Genomic DNA, 21,393 nt, shown 5'->3' with positions numbered 1-21,393 from the left:
TAATTTGAAATGGAAAGCAAAACACATGTGTGTGTCAGTGTTTGTGTGTCAAATTAAGCATCAGTGGGCAACTTGAGTCACATCTTATTTATAGAATATGCCTTACAGATAAAAAATTATAAAAGGAGTTGTATAATCTAAAACCAAGACCTATTTAATAATAAATAGGATATAGGTTTTGTACTTGTTACCATAGAACCTCTGATGTCAATGGAGAATTCCTCTCCAAACCCACAATTTCTGCTTTAGTGCCCAGGGTCAGATGTGGTTAAGAAAGTGTGTAAATGGAGGGAAAATATCTTAGGATATAATAAATAATATTAATAAAATATTAATAATAATTATGACAATGAATATAACGGTGGTGATGATGAAATGACAATTTAAACTTCTTACACAATCAGGAACTTTACCAAGTGTTTTACATGGTTTAATTTCATGATTAGCTAATCATCTGTAAAAAGGGAATAATAATAGCACTATAGTTATAGAGTTGTTAGGACATTCCTACGTGTGAAATATATTACAACTTAATTATTATTGTTGTTGCTTTACTTTTATTGTAGTTATGTGCCATATCCTAAGAAATAGGAATTGATGTTCTAATCTATTGTTGTGACAGAGATCTTCAGTAACTTACCCAATGCCTCACAGTGAATAAATTGGAGAATAGTGACATAAATCTTTCTCACTCTGATTACCATAGTCCATGCTCCTTTACTGTGCTACCCTATCTCCTTTGCTATCAGGAAAGGGGTAGACATAAGCTCTTTGCATATATCTACAAAGTACTTACACGCATTACTCTCTACATATTGGGCTAGCTATAGATCACATTTCTTCTTTGTAAAATCATGAGATGGACAAAGAAGTGATTTTCCCCCCCCCTGAGGCATGGAATACTACTTTTCATTTAGCCAAATAACTCTAGTTAATCTGTCAAAATTCATTCCATGTGTATACTTGTAGGCAATATAGAGCCACCTCTATAAACTCTCAGCACTACAGGTGCTTTCATCAAAGATCTTCATTTGATCCATCTATACTGCTTTGAAATATTCTGCAGCAGTATAGCGAAAGAGGAATACAGCTTACTCCTCTGGGAATCACTAAAGCAACTTGTAATAGATGTACAAATTGGGTAATTTTCACCCATTCAATGTAAAGAAAGGAAAAAATTAAGGAGAATTGTTGCTACTTGACATTTATTTCTTTCTTGAGCTGAGAGCAATGAGAAAAGATTCTCACTCAATTTTTTTTATATAGAACCCAAATTAGACTTAAAAAGAAAAGTTCTTCCTTTCTCTGTAGGTAGCACCTTGATTTTGTTAAGTTAGCACTCGTTCTCCCTTCTGCTATTAAGTCACTCATCAGTTGGTAAACTGAGGCTTATTACACATACAGCAAGTGAGAGCAGAAACCCAAAGCCATTAGCTATGAAACTGAACATACCAATGTATCAAGTGACTTTGCTGAACTGTGTTCCCATGAGGCACATGAGGCTGGCTAAAGAACACATGGATGGCTTTATAATCCTAAATTTGTTTTTCCTCTTTGCCTATTCTGAATAATTTTAAGGTACCTCAAAACACCCTGGGGGTGAGAGCATACTTACTATTATCCCATTTCCAATTTGAAAGAAAGCAAAAGGTAAGAGGTTAGACTCTCAGGAACTCTGACAAAGAGCCACAGTCAGGTACCAACTTATGAGCTAAATAAAGATGTTCCTCATTAAACAGGATGTTCCCGAAACTGGATTACACCTCCTAACTTTTCTGTAAAGTGAATTGCTATTCATATAATCAATTTCCAAGCTGTTAAATATAAAAGTCAAATTATGGTTTTGATAAACCAAGGGCAAGGGCTGCCACACAGAAAGCATGAGTAGGAATGAATGCAGAAATGAATATAACTTTCAAAAGAAAAGACATGCCCTTCTGGAAGTGGTGAGTGCCAAAACCATCCCTTCATCCTAGCCTAAACCAATACGAAAACCATGCCACCCTCTTTTATGACTATCCCTCAACATACACCCTTTTTCTTTTTCCAGATGTATTAATGGATGCCTTCTGACATGTGAGAAAAGAAAATATCAAAGTGTGATCTGCATTATGATTCTGGCCCTAACTCATAAGGCATCACATACTGCATTCATTTGTGCAACAAATATTTTTGAATATCTCTTAACTATGCAGTGTTCCAGGGCCCTACCGTATATTACTAACAGAAAAAGTGAAAACGATGATCATACTAGAACTTACAAAGCAAATGGAGACTGATAATAAATAATAAGTATAATAAATAAATTATATAGTATATTTGTAGAGGAAAACCCCTATGGGATAAATAGAGCAGGAAAACTAGTATGAGGCATGTGTGTGTGCGTGCATGTGTATGTATGTACTCTGGGAGATAGGAGTAGGAGGGTGGAAATTCATAAAGTCCTCATTAATAAGGTATCACACTGAATACAGACTTGAAATATGTGAGAGAGTTAGCCATGACGCTATCTGGGAAATACAAATTGTTAATGGTAGAGGGACAACGAAACCAACACAGAATATCCCAAATAAGACACATGTTCACGGAACTTCAAAATGGCGAGTGTTGTTGGGTGTTCAGCTTCAATATAAAAAAAAAACAAGTAGTAGAATACAATAAAAGAGGGAAAGAGAGAGAAAAAACAATGAAGATCATATGGGGATGTCTGGCCATTATGATCATTTTGATTTTAACTTTGAAATGAGGACCTATTGCAATGTTTTGAGGAGTGGAATGACAAGACTTGACCTGCATTGTTAAAAGGTCACTTTGGATGCTATGTGGGTGAGGGGAGTAGTAATAGTGGAGGCTGGGAAACTAGCTAAGAAGCTAGTAATAACAGGTCAGTATCAGAATTTATTTTGAAGAAAGAGTCACTAAAAGTGTCTCATCCATTAGATGTGGGATAAGAGAATGGTGATGATCCCCAAGTTTTTGATGGGGGCAAATAGAAAGTTGAGTTGCCATTAGTGAATTGGGAAGGCTAAAGGTAGCATAGATTTTGAATGGGGGGAAATCACGAGTTAAATTTTAAATGAGTTAAGTTTGAAATGTCTGTTAGATAGCTCAGTGGAAAAATCAAGTAAGCAGTTTAATATATGACTTTGAAGTTTAGGAGGGAGCTAAGGTATATCCTCAAGGAGTTTTCAGCATACCAATAGTATTTTAATATGTGATAATGAATTATGACAACAGGACAGTGCATAAAGATGGACAAGATACCAAACACTAAGCTCTGGAGTACTAGAACGTAAAACTTTACGGAGAAGTGGGGACACCAGCAAACGGTACCGGGACCAGGCAGTAAGTCGGCAGGTACGAGGGAAACCAAGAGAGAATGCTAACTTGCATGCCGAGAAAAGCAAGAATATTAAGGCAGAGGTAGTGAGCGATGATATCAGATAATGCTGATAGGTCAACTAAGATAAGGACTATGAACTGCCTAAACATCTAGGAAGATCTGCTGTGCAAATTCCAACAAACAAAACAAAATAAAACAAAAACCTGATCACCAAATGTTTCAGCCAAAACTAAATATGGAAACATAAAAATACAGTTGACCCCTGTACAACACCAGGGGTTAGTTTGCACATGACTGATACTCAGTCCTCTGTATCCAGGGTTTCTCGGTGTCCAGAGATTCAATCTGCCAGGGACCTTATAGTACTGCAGTATTACTATTGAAAAAATATCCACATGTAAGTAGACCCATGTAGTTCAATCCCACATTGTTTAAGGGCCAAATATGGTTGACTTCATAAAATGTGGATTCTTTTCAATTATCTTTTTTTTTTTTACTAAATTTTCTTCATTACCATTATAATAATTTTGATAAAAAGAATGTATATTTACATTCTTCCAATGAGCATCAAGTTACAATGATCATTGTGGTGGATATATCCTTGCTGGGAGTTTTGTAAAGTGGCTTGTATACTTTCTTTCTTCATTGGCTCTTTTTTCAGGATATTTTCCAAATCCATTAACACTGTTCACAATGTCCTCCATAATTCTAGCCACTCAGCTTTCACCACTGCCTTTGTCACATTTTATGGATGATGACACGAAAAACTACATTTTGTTTGCTGAAACTGACTTGTTTTTTCTCTAAATTCCAGGCCTTCACAAAAACTTCTGCTTTCACAATCAACTTAATATCTACTTGTTAGTCTGGAAGTTTTGTCATCATTTTCTCCTAGAAGCCTCTGTTAAACTGCAACATTAGTTTAGGTTTCCTCACAGGTCCAAAACTAGGGAAACTTTTCCCTCTCTAGTAATTCTCCCAGGTGGCAGCATTTTTCCTAAACTCTCAAAATACAAGGTGTCTGTCTGCATTTCCTTTGTTGCAATATGGGGTCACTCAACATCCTCCTAAAGAAAATACCTTCTTTGCCTCCAGATAACCCTAATGCAGTGGTTGCTTTAAAGAAAACTCAGAGTAATTTACTCTTTTAAAGGAAATTGCACAAGTGATCCTAATGGGAATTTCTTTCACCTATCTCATTAGGGAGATGGAAAGAAAACACCACCACCACAAAACCAATACAGATTGGATCACAGGAGAGACCCCCTTCTACTAGAGCATCCCAATATACCCATTTCAACCAGTCTCAATTATGATGACAAAGGGTTCACGGTCGGCCCTACATATTTGCCGGTTCCATATCCATGGTTTCAACCAACCACGGATCAAAAATATTGGGAAAAAAAAAATTCCAGAAAGTTGTAAAAGGCAAGATTTGAACTGCAGCACGCCAGCAACTATTTACATTGCATTTACATTGTATTAGGTATTATAAGTAATCTAGAGATAATTTAAAGTATATGGGAGAATATGCATAGATAGTATGTAAATTTCATATAAGAAACTTGAGCATCTGTGGATTTTGGCATCCATGAGGGTGCTGGAACCTATCCCCTGTGGATACTGAGGGACGACTGTATTTTTCTTGTTCATCTTTACGTCTTGAGAGATCGGCACCCTGCCTTGAATCTGTTGAAGGAGCTCAATATATCAGATATCTGTTCAATGGATGACTGAACCTATAAGCATTACGTCTGGAATGCTATTCAACCCATTCATTTCAAAGAAGTTTATAGACAAACCTGATTTCACATTCAGAACATATAATTCACACTGGAGATCACATCTAGGCCAGGGAAGAGGACTGCTGTCCATGATGTAGAGTTCTGGCATCAGGAACACCTCGGTGTGCCACTCTGGACTGCCCTTAAGTGAAATAAACATTGCAAGTAGGCAGGTTAGGATTGTGCAGGCAGCTCTGCACAGGGAAAAATTACACAGGCCATTACCAACCAATTCCAGGTGATTGCTGAAGCCGCTTGGGTCTCTCTCTTTCCTCAGCATCAGCACACAATGAAACTACCATTACCCCTTTTAAGAATCTCAGGGAACAGGTGTATGTTAACTTGTCTCTCAATTACCTCTGGGAAAATCAGCAGTATTTTTTTTGTTTTGTCTGCATATAAATACACTACAACTTGGGATATATATACAAATAGTCTTAGAACCTAGACTTTGAGAATAAACATTCATTTGTAAGTAATCATTTTTTTCAGGGATACAAATGTTATTTCAATATTTCAATGAAATCTGAATATAGGGGCATGCTATTCAAGAATACTGAAAATTTTTAAAGCATTCAAGTTTAATGTATATTCAATTCATGATTTATGTAAAACACAGACAGAGGATATTAGATTCTACATATTGAGTAATCACCACTTTCGTTTTTAAGAAAACAACTTTATCTACCTTAAGAAAAAAAGGCCAATGTAAATATAATAAAATATATACTTTGCTTGATCTTGGGTAATAATTGTAGAACTATAGTTATTTTTATCCATCTTTTAGTATTTATTTATTTTCCAATTATTCTTTAATGAAAATGCATTACTTTCAAAGTAACTGCAAAATTGTCTTGAAGTTGACATTTGAGGAATTTTTACTTTGAGTTATTGAAATTTTGCAAAGGTTTGTTAGTAATTTTGGAAGACTAGCTCTCTTTTCCTTTCTAGTGGTATTTTATAAAGAAAGTAATTATATAGAAATGAAGAAAGTAATTATACGGATTTAGAAAGACATCTTTCTTTCACTTTTTCTATCTCTGTAGAATAGTTAAGTCTGAATACTAAAATGGCTTAACACGAAATTGCTACAAACTTCAGAAATGCCTTTACTCATTATCTTCCTGAGACATCTGTCAGTATTTATTTGGTAATAGACTAAGCAATCAGCCTCAGTAAATAAAATATCAGATCCAAATACATACGCCCTTTTAGCAATTAAAGGGATATTAGAGATAGGATATTAGCATGACAATTATGTCAAATATCCTACTTATACTGATTTTTTCTTCATAAAAATTAATAGGCAGTGAAACTGGCAGAACTGTAATGACATGCCTTAGGTTTTCCTCCTATTGTCCAACCACTGCATTGTTGACATCTGTGAGATGCTTAACTGGAAGCAAATGCCAGAATGAATAGGGCTCCAGTTTATAAAAGTAAGGTAAAAGTCCAGGTCAGCTGCTGGTAATCAACTAGAGCAATAGCTGTTACGCGGAAGCAACAGGTTTTCTGTAACCTTGGTAAAATTGACTCTCTGCTTTGTTACTAGTTATTAAGTGGCTAACAGTGCCTAATAGCATTTGATTTACTTATAAACTTGAGGAGGTTACTTAAACTCTTTGAAGCACATAAAAAGCATCTATAGTTTGGGATTATAAAATATATTTCATATAAATTGTGAGAATTTTGAGATAAAATGTGTACATGCTTCTGCAAAATATCCAACACAATAGATTTTCAGAATATGTTAGATCAGTTATGATTAGTTAGAGAAACAAAAAATTGGAAGGCACTCAGTAAATAATCAGATTCTTAAAAAAATTGTCCTTTGTCTATTCTACAAGTAATGATAATTTTAATCAAATTCTGAAATGACCTCAGCATTTTGGACAAACCTGTAGGTACATGCAGTTGTGGATTTGTACATGTTCGTTTTAGCCCTGGCTATACTCCTGAATGATGTGAGGTTTCTGAGATGTTTTTCCTTCTCTAGGAAGGGGGAAAAAAAAACAAACAAACAAACAAAAAAATATATATATATATATGGCAATATAAAAATATGTATGTAATATATGTAAGTAAATATATTGATATACTATGTATATATTTCCTCCACTTGGAAAAATGGTAGTGGGGGGATATAAAATAGAAAATATAGTAAAGTACAGAAAGAAAAGAATGGCCTTAAAATCAAAGAATTGTAATAAAATCCTAACTACCAGCTCTCAATAGTCTGTTGAATATCCAGACTTTATCTGAAAATTAAGGATAATGGTTCCAACTTACAAAGTTTTTGAGATGATTTAGTGAGCTAATGGATGGGACAAGTATCTATCACAGAGTAGGTTATTAATAAATTAATAAATTAGCTCCCTACTAAAATTCTACCTTCCTTCAGCATTAAAAATATCATTAACTCCAAATTAAAATTGTCATTGGCAACTAGCCCAAGTTTATATAATATTATGAGAGAGAAAAACAGGTGATTATACATGGTTATTTAAGTGTAAAAATTCAATAACTCAAATCTGAAGAACTTTTGAAGAGAGACATGGAAGAGAAATTTGGCTGCGTACTCATTTTTTTAATGGAATATAAATGATTATTATCTAGGGACCCTAGAGCAATGAAAACAAACTCAATAATTTGTTAAGTATTGATAAAATAACTACTAAAAATTTCAAGTCTTAATAACTTTATACCAACCAGTCATTGCTTATATGATACAACACTCTCTATATATAATGTCTCTGTAAGGTAAATGTGACTAGCAGCAGATTCAACTCAAGGCCATTTCTTAGGAGAACTTCTGCAAAGCATTTACCATAAAATAAAATGGCCATTCTATCTTTGTTGCACCTTGTGAAATGTACTATATTTCACAAGGTACAACAAAATCTTTTCAGATTTAAAGATGAAGCTTTTTCTCTGATATGATAAAATGGTTAACATAGACTAAAAGGAAAGACAAAATTCAGTATCACGTTAAACAAATCAAGAATATTGGATTTTTTTCCCTCTTTGTTGCATACATATGACAATTTAAAGAAAGAGCACGATGATAAGTCCTAGCTTTTTACAGTGTGAGTTATAATACACAGGTAGTTATCATTGGAATATATAGGTTAAGATTATGAACTTGGATTCTAAGGTCATAAGATCTAAGGTCTAAAAGTCTAAGGTCAAATTCTACCCCTTCTGTTAACTCTATGTTTGATTTCTTTGTGTTTTCTCAAATATAAGATGAAGCTTTTGTCCAGATCCCATCATCTTGAATCCTACACCTCACAGAAGTCAGGGAACAGCAGTTATGTGAATCCATCTATTGGAAAGTTACTCTCAGGCAGAGAACCACAACACATCTTTATGGATGTCATCAATTTGTGATCGAACTGTAAAATTAAGTTTTGTTACATATACAGTCATCATCCTGTATGTTCCTTCATGCTCCCTTCTAGACTAAATTTCCTAGCAACCACAGATATCATTTCTATCACTAGAGAATCATTTTGCATGCTCTAGAAGTCCATATACATGGAATCATGTGTACCCATTCTTGCTATTTTGACTCCAAAGAATATTTTTAAAATTCCCCTATTGCTGAGAAGTGTTCCATTGCATGACTATACCCGAATCTATTTATCCATTCTCTTGTCGATGTACAGCTGAGTTGTTTGGTTAATAATGAATAAGCCTGCTATAACCATTTTTGTACAAGCCATTTGTAGACATATATTTTCATTTCCTTGAGTAAATACCCAGGACCAGAATTGCTTGGCTACAGGGTATAAGTGTATGTTAACTTTCTAAGATAAGGCAGTCTCACCAACATGTTGGGGGACAGCTCTCTACAGACTTCTCACATTTTGACGTGTTTTGTGAGCAGAGGTACTGACTGTCTTCCTTCAGGACACTGTGTTAATGTTGCACATAGAAAAGCCTTGGAAAGTAGAGATAGTGTCTACGTCTTGAGCAAAGGACAGGTTTGCTTACTGTCCAGTACAGTAAAGGCAATGCTTCCCTCCAGGACAAACGCCTCACCATTTCATTATATAAGATTCAGGTTCCTTAAGCTCAGGGTTCCTTCCCCCTAACAAGCCCCACTGCATGCCATGCGTGTGTCACCCGACTCTCCTTCCATCACCCCATGGGAACTGGGTCTCAGGGAAGTGGCACAAATGCTTATACTCCAACTCCTGCCATTGCTGTGAATAAGGAACTGTCCTTTGTTTCTGACCCAGGAGTATTTTGTTTCCATGAAACTGTGGCAGAATTAGTTGCTGCCTTGCAAGTAGGGTAAAATCTCAAATTTTTCTAGTTCTCTGTGGTTTGGTAACAAGGATTAGATGTTGACAAGACATGGATTCCTGGAAAAGGAAAGATGAAGACTGTTTTATGAGATTTGAGGGAAGCACATTGGAATCGGTGGAAGCATGTAGATCGAATTGTATGGCTAACAAACAGGTTTGTTGATAAGGAGACATTGGTGAGATGTTTGCAGGCTGAGTCCAGCAAGTAGGTTAAAAACAACTGCCCACATGGTGAGCTGATTGCTGCTAACCCTCCTCCGGGTAGGGTGACTTCCTCACTAATCTGGCAATCATTCTCAAGTTTATCCATTATGACAATTAGTACAAAGATTTGTATTTGATGGCAGAAGCCTTTACCTGCGGCCCCCCCCCCCCCACACACACTTTAGGCCATATTTACAAAGACACACACCGACGCTGACAGTGAAAGGAGGGCTATTCACAACTGCTACGCACATAAACCAGGTCAATTATTAAATCTCTGGCTGGTAGATATTCTTGGAAGATAAGGGGATGGAGGTGCATGCAGCTTGTCAAGAAACTATGACAGCAGCTGAGCGTCTTCTGCAGTCTACCAAGCCAACCTTACATCCACTCAGACAGGAAACCGAAAGGTCTCAGAGGTTCTATTTATGTGTTTGTGCAGTGGGTCTTGGCTGCTGCAATAAAGCTCTGGCCCTCTCAGAGAGATTTCCCTAAGACAGGAAAAAAAAAATCTTTGGGAAATCATAAATGAGGCATTGACCACTATGCAAGCTTATACAGTGCTAGATTTGTTTTACAAGGCTGATGAAATGGCCCATTGGCAAATGGGCAATTTAATGTTTTTTGTGGTTCCACTGCTCACATACTATTTCTACTGATGTTTTGCATGCTTGTACTGTAAATACTTATGAAATCAAGAGGGAATTTGTTCCTTCAGGGACTGTGGCATGGAGAATCTCTACGGAGTCACTCTTCAATGTGTCTCCTTATCCTCACACAGATGGTGCAATGGAAACAGTACAGTATTTGAGGAAGGGAAGAAGAAATCACAACCTTGATTAAGGACTTAGTGCATCACAGGTAGTAAGAGACACAATATCTCATGACAACAACCTTGTATGCAAAGCTAACAGGAGCTGGAGTCTTACAGAAGACAACCAGTTGAATTCCATTCTTGCTCTCATAGTTTCTGTTGTTGCAGATATTGTGATTATAAAAATATTGCAACTATTACTGAACCTTTTGCACAAACTTGTTGGTGTGTCGTCGTCTTAGATATTGCCAACACTTGTTTTTCTCTTCCAAAGGCACCCAACAACCAAGACTGATTTGCATTCACGTGGCAAACCCTTTAACATACATTTGCAATACTCCCTCAGGGATATAAAAAATCCTTCCATTTCCCACCTGGGGCTGGGTCATGATTTGGTGTGAATGTCTCTACATTCTGTGATGCCAAGTTTTCACTATATAGATAATGCCCTGTTAGTTGGCAAGTCAGAAACTTCATTCCAAAGGTCCTGACTGCAGCGTTATCATACCTCCACCAACAGGAGCGGTTGATAAAGCCTGATCAAATTCAGGGATCCACTTACCAAGTAAAATTTCTTGAGACTATGTGGGTGGGTTCACAACTCTTAGTTCCTCTAGCATTCAAGGAATATTTCTCTTCATCCAACAACATTACCAAAAAGGAGACCCAGCACTTTATTGGACTTTTAGGTTTTGGAGACAGTATGTCTCACATGGGCGTTCTTCTTGGTCTCTTATATTGGCTAACTGCAAATCAGCATGCTTTGAATGGAGACCAAACCACAGGTTTCATTGCAAATGGTTCAACGAGTCGTGGTATGCTGTTTACATACGGAACCTCACCATCCTAATGATCACTTTAGATAACATGTTCCTCTGATGGATGATTTTGCCAGGTGGATCCTCTAGCAAAGTGTGTCAGCCTCCAGCATGAGGCCTCCCTTGGGCTTTTGACTCTTCACCTCCCCGACCCTGCTATGAGGTGCATCCCTTTTGGAAAACAACTGTTAGATGGCTACTGTGCTCTTATTAAATGAATGCCTGACCCAAGACATGGGTCATGACTCTGGCCTGATAGTCCCATATTGGTGTGGCTTAACTCAGACTTAATCACTATCAGGATGGGAAGGGCCCACCAAAACTCACTCATAAAATGGAAATGGCATACTCAGGAGCATGCTGGCAAGGCCCCTTCAGCACCTTGGCTTTACATGAAAAAGTAGCAGTTATTGTTTTGGGGGAAACTTTGTCCTCCTTCCTATGGCCTGAAGCAAATCTGCTGGCTCTGGATTCACAGAGGCTCTCGTAAATACTTGAGCTTGTTGCACGGCTGGTTCATCTAAACTGAAATGCAACGGCATCCACTGGGACGTTGCACCTGTTCAGACTCAGCACCAGCTCTGCAGAACTGAAAACGGACATGGTTGCTCTGTTCAGTGTGCAGAACTCAAGGTGATATATCTGGTCAATACTGCCTTTGATGAATTTTGCTTTTACTGACTCTTGGGCTATTGCAAATTGCTTACCTGTTTGATTTGCCACTTGGAAAACTACAGACTGGCAATTTAGAAACACTACTCTTTATATGTCAATTTTTTTTCATTATCATTATTTAATTATTGCTATTTTAACATTAGTTCTCTTCTATTGTCATTGCTTTCTGTGTTTTCTCTGAGAAATGTTTGTTTACCCCAAAATTGTGGATGTGTATCCCATTTTCTTCTAGAAGTCATATACCTTTATCTTTTATGTTTAGGTCTTTGATGCATCTCAAAATAATTATGCCCTATAATGTAAGATACGGGTCGACGTTTTGTTTGTTGTTGTTGTTTTTTTTAATATGACATCCTCTCAACACTACTGGTTGAAAAGACTTCCTTTCCCCATTGACTTGCTTTAATGACCTTGATAAAAACCAAGTAACAGCTAATTTTTAAAAAAATCTATTATTATATGGCTGTAAATAGGATTTCTTAATCAAGATACAAAAAGCTAACCACAAAAAGAAAATGTTCATATATTTTTTAAAAAACTTAAAACTTCCATTAATCAAAAGTTAATTAAAGAAAACATAAAGATGAACCATTAACTGAAGAAGACAGTTGTGGCACATATAACGTATAGCTATAGAAAGACACAGATATATATTTCCACAAATAAAAATAACGTAAACAAATCAACAGAAAATGTGCACAGATATTAGCAAGCTGTTGACAGAAGAGAAAATATTAGTGGCCAATGAACATAGGAAGAAGTGTTAAACTTTATTAATAACCATTTTGTATCCATTCAATTGGAGTACTTAAGACAATGCAAAATATTAGTAAGCATATGGATTTCTTAAAAATTGATGGTTAATACAAGCAATTTCAAAAGCAATTTGGCATTATCCTTTAAATTTGAATATTCAAATATCCTTTGACCCTGCTATTCTGCTTCCAAGTGTATATGCAAGGAAACTGTTATTTGTGTACTATGAGAGATGTATATGAGACATGTATATAATATATGTATATATATATATATATATATGTATATAAAAATATCCATAGCATCATTGTTCTTCATAGCAATCAATATGGAAATGGCACAAGTGTCTACTGACAGGAGAAATAATCATTTTTGATGTTTATTCACAGCAGTGAATATTATTGAATTCAAGTCCCATGCAAACTATGAATTTTAATGTCATAGTGTAATATAAAAAACAAGTCACATAAGACTACATAAATTTTTTTTTAACATCTTTATTGGACTATAATTGCTTTACAATGGTGTGTTAGTTTCTGCTTTATAACAAAGTGAATCAGCTATACATATATATATGTTCCCATATTTCTTCCCTCTTGCGTCTCCCTCCCTCCCACCCTCCCTATCCCACCCCTCTAGGTGGTCGCAAAGCACCGAGCTGATCTCCCTGTGCTATGTGGCTGCTTCCTGCTAGCTATCCATTTTACATTTGGTAGTGTATATATGTCCATGCCACTCTCTCATACATAAATTTTTTACAAAAGCAAAAGCAAGAAATATATGTGTGTGATAAAAATACACTAAAAAATCAAGCAAATGTTAAACAAATTAAAGACACTTTTCCACTTGGTGGTGGCAGGTGAGTAAGAAAAAGGAGACATACATATCCAGATGCAAGTTACTAGTAATGTTGTAACTTGAGGCACAATAATTTCACCAATATTCATTAGATTATTTAAAATATTTATGTGAATAAATATATATTTAAATATATACATCTAAATACATATCTGAATACATATACACAGAAATTAAACAATTAAAAAGATGTGCATGTGATTTAATTATGATAGTGCATTATGATCCCAGGATAAAATAATTAATTGAATTCTGTGTAAATGATTTCTCTGTGAAAACACAAAAAAGCAATAAACAAAACAAAACAAGCACGTGGCAAAGCAAGGGTTGCAGCTATCATGAAAGCGAAAGTCAAATTCTAATCTTTGTATTATAGTTTCTGCTCTTCGTTATTGAAATATTTACAGTGACCTGTAAATGACTTGCATGTTGAACATCAGTAGGAGTATGGCTACTGCGTTTCTGCAACTAATATTTAAAGCATCGTAGTTGCTGCAAGACTTTGAGTATGCACTTCATGTAGGTCCTCCCTTTTAGGAAGCATTCCACAGCAGCAAGGCTGAGACTTCCCGTGAGAGTAAAGAATATTTTTATTTTATCAGAGTATGCTCTTCTTAATCTCAGCTGCTTGAACACCGTGAATCTCCACATGCTCTGCACAAATGATCTGAGACACTAGTAAGTCATAATTATACCCTTAGATCTCAAACTTGTCGACGATGCTGTAGCTTTTGACATATGAAAGAAGCAAGGGCACTGGAAAAGATTATAGCAACATAAAAGTAGATGCCTTGTGTTGATTCTATCTATTTGTGACACATCCTAGCTAGTAAATAACAGGAAAAAAGATGAATATCCAAATAGATACTGACAACTTGATCAAAGGAAGGAAAAAAAATGAGTCATGTACAACAGGTTTAATCAGGTTAATTAGAATCTGGGTTGCATCTTGGACCTGGGAATACTCATCAACAGGCTGTCATCTGAAGAAGGATTATCTTCACTTAGTCTAAGGAGGATGGCAGGTGTGTCACATGTGGATAGATTGTCTCACACCAGCTCTCTGGGAAGAGTCCCTCTCACAGAATTGCAATTTAACTGACTGTCACAACATGAGCTGAAAAACATCTGGTATCCCTGTTATTCCAATATCCAGAAGCATCACTTTCTGGTGGAAGTGTTGGTGGAGATGTGAAGGAAGGGGGGGGGAGGGGTAAACAAGGAGAAAATAGGAAAAATAATGGGGAAGAGAAATGTAGAGGAAGAAGATAAGAGAAGAAATGGGGGAGGGGGGTGGCTAGAAGGGCAATGAGAGAAGAGTTAAGAAAGAGAGCAAAGGTGGACGAGAGATACTGTGGATATTTAAGCTCTTAAATATACAAAATGAAAACAAATATATAAACAGCTAATGACTTTCAAATACAACACTAACCTCACCATGGGGAATGTAGTCTACTAAGGCACTTTTTCTCTTGCTGAAATTCATACCCAAAATGTTGCCTTAGCATTTTTTCTTCTTCTTCATTTCTTCCATCTCCTCCTTTTCCTTCACCACTTTCTCCTTCTCTTATTAAATATGTGTACTATTTATAAGAACCGAAAGCACTTCCTTAAACAACCAAAACCACATACTTCAACTTGCCATAGACAAATGACAGGGAAAACTGGATGGCATAAAATACACCTATTTTCTTTGCAAATATCAGGTATTCCTTTGGAGGATAGAAGTTGGTTCAAATGCTTGTGTCTGCCTCCCCCTGGAAAGGCATAATGCATGAAGGGATAAAATAAAGAAAGTCTTGCAGGGAAACATGTGACTTGTGGGGAAAAAATAGAAAAAGTAACATAAAATCATGTTTCAGTTGTACTGAGCACAAGAGGTAAAACAAGAACAATATTGTTGCTTTAATAAGCACTGAGGTCATTTTATTATTGCTGTGGATTTATGACATTGTTTGTCCTTCTCTGACCTATTCATTTCGTTCTACTTTTAATTTCGTTAGATATTTCCATGCTTATTCTCTTCCACTAACACAAAATACACTTAACACTCATATATATCCTAGTAGATGAGAAGGCCCATGGTGGAACGTTTTATTTCTTACTCATAGTCTAGTTTCTCATTTACACGTAATATAATAGATATATACACTCTAGATTTCAGAAATTAGACTTATAAGTCTAATATACCTTCCGAATAACTCAGCTTACTCTTAACACTATAAAACTGTTTTGAACTAAAATCTAAAATATTTTAAGTCATAAACAATCGAAGCCTATTTTTAGTTAAACTCAATTGTTATAAAATACAGAAATACAAAATGATCACTTGAATAGTCATATATTTTATATGACTTTTGACAATTTTTCTGTCCCTTCTATACCATTCTAGTCCACTGCTTCACACCCCCTAGGCACCCTCTCTGAATACCTTTGAAAAGTTTTAAAAATATTTAAGTAATTTTTTCTGATACCAACATGTTCATTTCTAAATATGATGCTTAAAATGTATTTACTGATTTTTTCTTTGCATGTCTTCCTTCACTAGTTTTTTAGAGTTTAGTTCTTTTTTTTCCACTCCTGTATTCATAACCCTTCTCTCTGTCCTTCCCATATAGTTATATTATATATTTTGGTAAACTCAATATTCAGTATCTTTATTAACTTTATTAAATTATAAAATTTATCAAGTATTTTATTAAATTTATTACAGTAAGCACTTATAAGTGAGTTGAATAGTATATTATGATTATGTCATTTCCTTTATGTCTCCATTTATCTCATATTTGTCTTTTGTTTTCTATATTCTTAGCTTTTTTAGATCTCATCAGCAATTTATCTTTAAAATCTTCAATAAATCTGAAAAAATCCTCAATATGGTTGATTACACATTTGAATAGATAGTTTCCTATTCATTTAATTGATGCCATTCCTCACAGAACTCACAATTCTCTGGTTCCAATCTCTATGTTCATTTCAGATACAACAAAAGGTATTGCACATATAAAATGAGACTATAATGTTATAACAAAGGAAAAATCAGAGGATATGAATGAAGTCATGTCATACAAGACAAACATGAAGCAATCAATTGAAGAGTTGGAACATACGCTAGGTAAATGGTACCAGAAAATAAAGAAAAACACTAAATGAAAAATAGTAAGTGATCAATGAGCATCTTCCTTAGATCCTGTGTTAAAAACCTTGCTGGTTTATCACTGCATGCAGACACCCTCAGAAACCAACAGAATGGATGGGAAAAAAGCCCTCATCCTAATAAAATACAGCCTGAAATATCTCACTTCTCTAGACTTCAGATGATTTTCTTTTTACATATAGAACTAAGGTTTCTCATTTAGTTTGGGAGATAGACAAGTTACCAAACTGTGTGACAGGTGTGTACACAGAGTGCTTTAGGGGACAGAAATGAAAACCAGCTATCTTCAGTCTGAGAGTGTGGCAGATGTGGATAGAGAAAGAGAGGGATGCTTCCTGAATGGGCTGATCCCTACGTTAAAAATCCAAAGAATGAACTGCAGTTATTCTAATGGAACAAAGTGAGAGAAAGTTTTTCTAGGCATCAAAATTCCCATCAGAATTCCTGCATCTCTGAGGTGCAGTGGTAGACTGAGAGCATCGGATATATTCGTGGAAAGATGTTGAAAAGTCAGTGGGGCTCATGACAAGTTTGGACAATATAAACTGTCACCTAATTGATAAAAATCACTTATTATGAATCTGACCAGATCAAGCAATGTGTGACTAATGTGATGCTGGGAGATTGGCAGGAAAATAAGACATGCACCCTGGGAAAGAGGGGGAAATGACTATCATTTACAGAAATATGACATGCCTTCTCAAGTCACTGAATTCTCATTATCCACCTGACAGTCTTCCAGCACTAATGCACCTGTTGGAAGAATGTGGATGAGGACTTGTTCTAAGGACAAAAGAGACTGTATCTTATCAAAGAGAAGTCAAACAAATGGTCTGAAGCCATTAGAGAAGGTTGTGCATTCCTCTATGGATGTCTTCTGGAGATGGAATGCACTTTCATAAAATGTCTATACAGCAGAGGGCCTTAAATATTTTATTTTACAATGATGTAAGATAATTTATCATTTTAGGAAGCTCATAGAGACTGCAACCTTTTTTAATTCATTGCCTACGTGCCTGGGACTTCGCAAAATTAGAAGTAATGGCACAGAAGGCTGAATTGTAAATGGGAAAAACGTCCACTGGGTTGTTTGTTCATCTCCTATTTGTTTGCACCTGAGCATTGAATAAACCAGGATCTCAGAAATGGCATTTCACGACTGACTCAAAAACTGAGACTAAGACGTAGAAAATTATGTTAATTACTATTCCTGGTTAAGAGTGACTTTAAGGAGATGCATATACTTGACAGGATGAAAGATGAATGTTCTGACCTACAGAGAGATTACAGATGTGGTCAAGAATAAACAAAAGGAATTTCAATGTCAAAAAAATTCAAAATCAATACAAAGTGGGCGCCTAGGAAATCACTGCAATTAGGGACAAAAGGCACAGCTATTTAGAACAGGTTGCAAAATAAAATAAGATATGCACTCAAACTTGCCATTACTAGGAGAAATATAAGCTGTCAGATAGCTAGGAGCAGAAAGGTAAAATAATTATACACCTTCATAAAATGAGATTTCAAGTGCATTCTAAATTCACAATAGAGCACCCTCAATCAATAACAATATCAGATTTTAAGAAAGACACAAAAGGAGCAATCTCATAATTACAGCACAAGTGATATAATTACTTCAATATTTCAATCGTCTTCTTTGCCGAATGAGAACAGTGAAAGTAACATTTCCTTAGAGTAGTAACTAAGATAATGTCAGAAATGTTCTCAAGTGTGTAATTTGAAACAAGATACAGATAGTATGAACTGTTCAAATAAAATTCCAAGTTGTTTTGAAGGCTTTTTTCTTAAAGTACACCCTCAGGGTTTGAATGCTAATTTCACTCCAACTCTAAGAAAGTACAATATACAATATCCCAAACTTATAAATGCTAAACTAGTGTAGCCTTCTTCACAAAAAGGAATGTCTCTTAAAGGTACTCAGGGGTACCTTTGAACAGCAGATTGTGTACTGAATTTTGCATTCATGTCTAGAGATTAGAGATTATATCATTGGGGAAGGAATTAATATTTTGAGTATTTTTCACATGCCAATAGTTTTTATGCACACCATCTTATTTAGTCCATATAGCATTTTGAGGAACTAATCTTAATCAATCAATCTAATCAATAACTAATATTGCCTTCATTTTATACATAAGGACATGAGACACAGATTTTTTAAGACTAAAAGCAGAAATTCTGCCCTAACTCACTGATTGATTGATTGATTGATTGATTGATTGCCTGGGATCCTCATTGTGTTCATCCTTCTCCTGAAATGTCACCTGCAGTTGCACTGAAACCCTTTAGCTACTGAGGTTCCACAATGAATAGGCAGATTTAACCTAATGCTTTTACTTGGCTTATTTTCAATATTCTGTCATAATTAATACAGATTTTCATGTCTCTGTCCCTCCTGTCACATTACACCTCACTCCCTGTTCCCTATGCCCATTTGATCACTGAAGGATGGAATGTCCACTTGCCAGCCTAGAGCTTGTCTCTACACTCTCGTCCACTAGCATTCATTGTAAATTATCATAAATATTATATGATATATAAATACAAATATAGATATTATATATGAAATACAAACATTTCATATTTATTATATCAGTTATGTTTATATATATTTAATTAAAGCATCCTTTCCCATTTTATCACTAGAGTTAAAAGCTCAAATGAAGAGGCATGGGATGCAGTATGAACAGAAAAATTAACAACACATGTAAGATGTCACTGTGTAATTCATCTTATTAGCTGCCTCTGTGTTTCCCAATCTCTTCTGCTTCCTTCCACGACAAAATATTCTTGTCATGACTATAGGCTTAAAAATTCCAGAGCAAACTGAGCAGAATTCTAGCCTGCTTCCCATACCATTTAAATTGTTAGCTAAATTCCAATTTTCTATTTTTTTAAATAAGTGGCAAGAGTGAAAATTCTCACAGTTAATTTTTTATTTTATTCCCAGATTCCAAAATGAGCTTTTTAACATCCACAAGGTTGAAAAATAGCCTAAACATTTGTAATCTACAAAAATTAGACATAAGCGTCAATAACAAAAAATTATTTTGAGATCTTTGATATCTATTTATCATATCACATTTTCTGACTTTAACAAAGACAGTTTAAGGAAATTCCTTGAAAAGGGAAGCTTAAAGATTTTGTTTTGAAAAAAAAACACACATGGATATTACTAAATATTGTCATAACAGATTAAATCCCTATGTCCAGTTCAATTGTGGTGTGGTTACTATAAAACCAGTGTTTCTCCCAGATGTTCATCTTTGCGAAGATAAAGGGTCATATTGTAATAAACAACTTTTAGAGACACACTTAATATTCTTCAGAAATACTTTGTCTTGAAAAGGTGCCTTATAGGTATTATAAATTGGAAGCAAGAAAACATGAAGGAAATGTTCTCAAAATGTTGACTTTACCATGGTATCCAAGGCCTCCCAAAAAGTATCTCCACCAGCCTACTTGTCCATTTTTATCTCCCCCACCTTCCCTGATAAAGCTCTTTCTTCCTCTAAAATATTCTGTTTATTAATCACTAATTATGTCTTTTGCTTTTCTACCTTTATCTACTCTCTTTTCCTGGAATGACTTGCTCATTCCTCACTTTCTGCTCTGATACCCAAACTCTGTCCTGATACTACTGGCTCCTGATTATGTTAGCCTGACCCCTCTACTCTGCTCCACAGACAACCTTTGGAAAATGTCAGGTTTCCCTTTTTACCTGGAGCTGTGATGATCACCTTAATATCCACCAGATTCTTTCGCTGAAATATTTTAGGCAACTTTTTGACATTTCCCACAAATTGCTTTTCACAGCTTATCAATGGAATTTATGTTATTGACTCATATTCCTTGAGATGGTAGCACCTTTTCCAATCTCATCAGAGCAACAGAGGAAAATGAGGTTAGAAATGGTCAATTTACATATTTAACGTCACTCATATAGTCTGTGAGAAACCTGGAAGAGGAAACTTCCCCTGAGATTAATAGTCCATTTCTACTCCCAATGATCAGATTTGACTCTACCTTTTGGTGTTATCCCCAGTACATGGTAATGTATTAGCTTCTTTCTTTGGATTCTCCACTGAGTCTTATTTATTGATTGCATTTTTAATCGAACTGTGCACATACAATTTGTAGAGCAGCTATAAAACTCACTTGCCTCTGATTTTGAATAACATATTGATTAGGTATACTTACCGGAAACATCAAGGCAACATTTTCTAGGCTTACAAAGTACAGAGAAATGGAATTGCTTCAGAAGTCTATTTATATCTTGATCACATGTTTCCCCAAGACAACTGGTAGCTATAAAATAAATTGGACAGGTATAGACCTAAACTCTTAAGTAATTTTCTGGTTTCCTAAAACTTCGGGGATATGGTAGCACAAAATTGTTCTGTTTTCTAATATAACAATACAATACTCTGAAAGGAGAATGTGTGGGGCTTTTCATATCTTTCTTTGCTTAAACTTAATCACATTACAAAAGGAGCGTCTGGCTATTGAAATTGGAGTCTGCATTTATACAGCCAGGCTTCTTTTCCACTCAGACTTTTTCATAACAATTTGATATTACATTATCTTTTTTTGCATGAGATCTGTGTTATGTTGGAAGAATGAATCAAATAATAAAAACTCAATATGGGG

This window comes from Balaenoptera borealis, assembly GCF_965194805.1.
Source record: "Balaenoptera borealis genome assembly, chromosome: 11".
In the NCBI taxonomy this organism is placed as follows: Eukaryota; Metazoa; Chordata; class Mammalia; order Artiodactyla; family Balaenopteridae; genus Balaenoptera; species Balaenoptera borealis.
Note: the sequence above shows the minus strand (reverse complement) of the source record.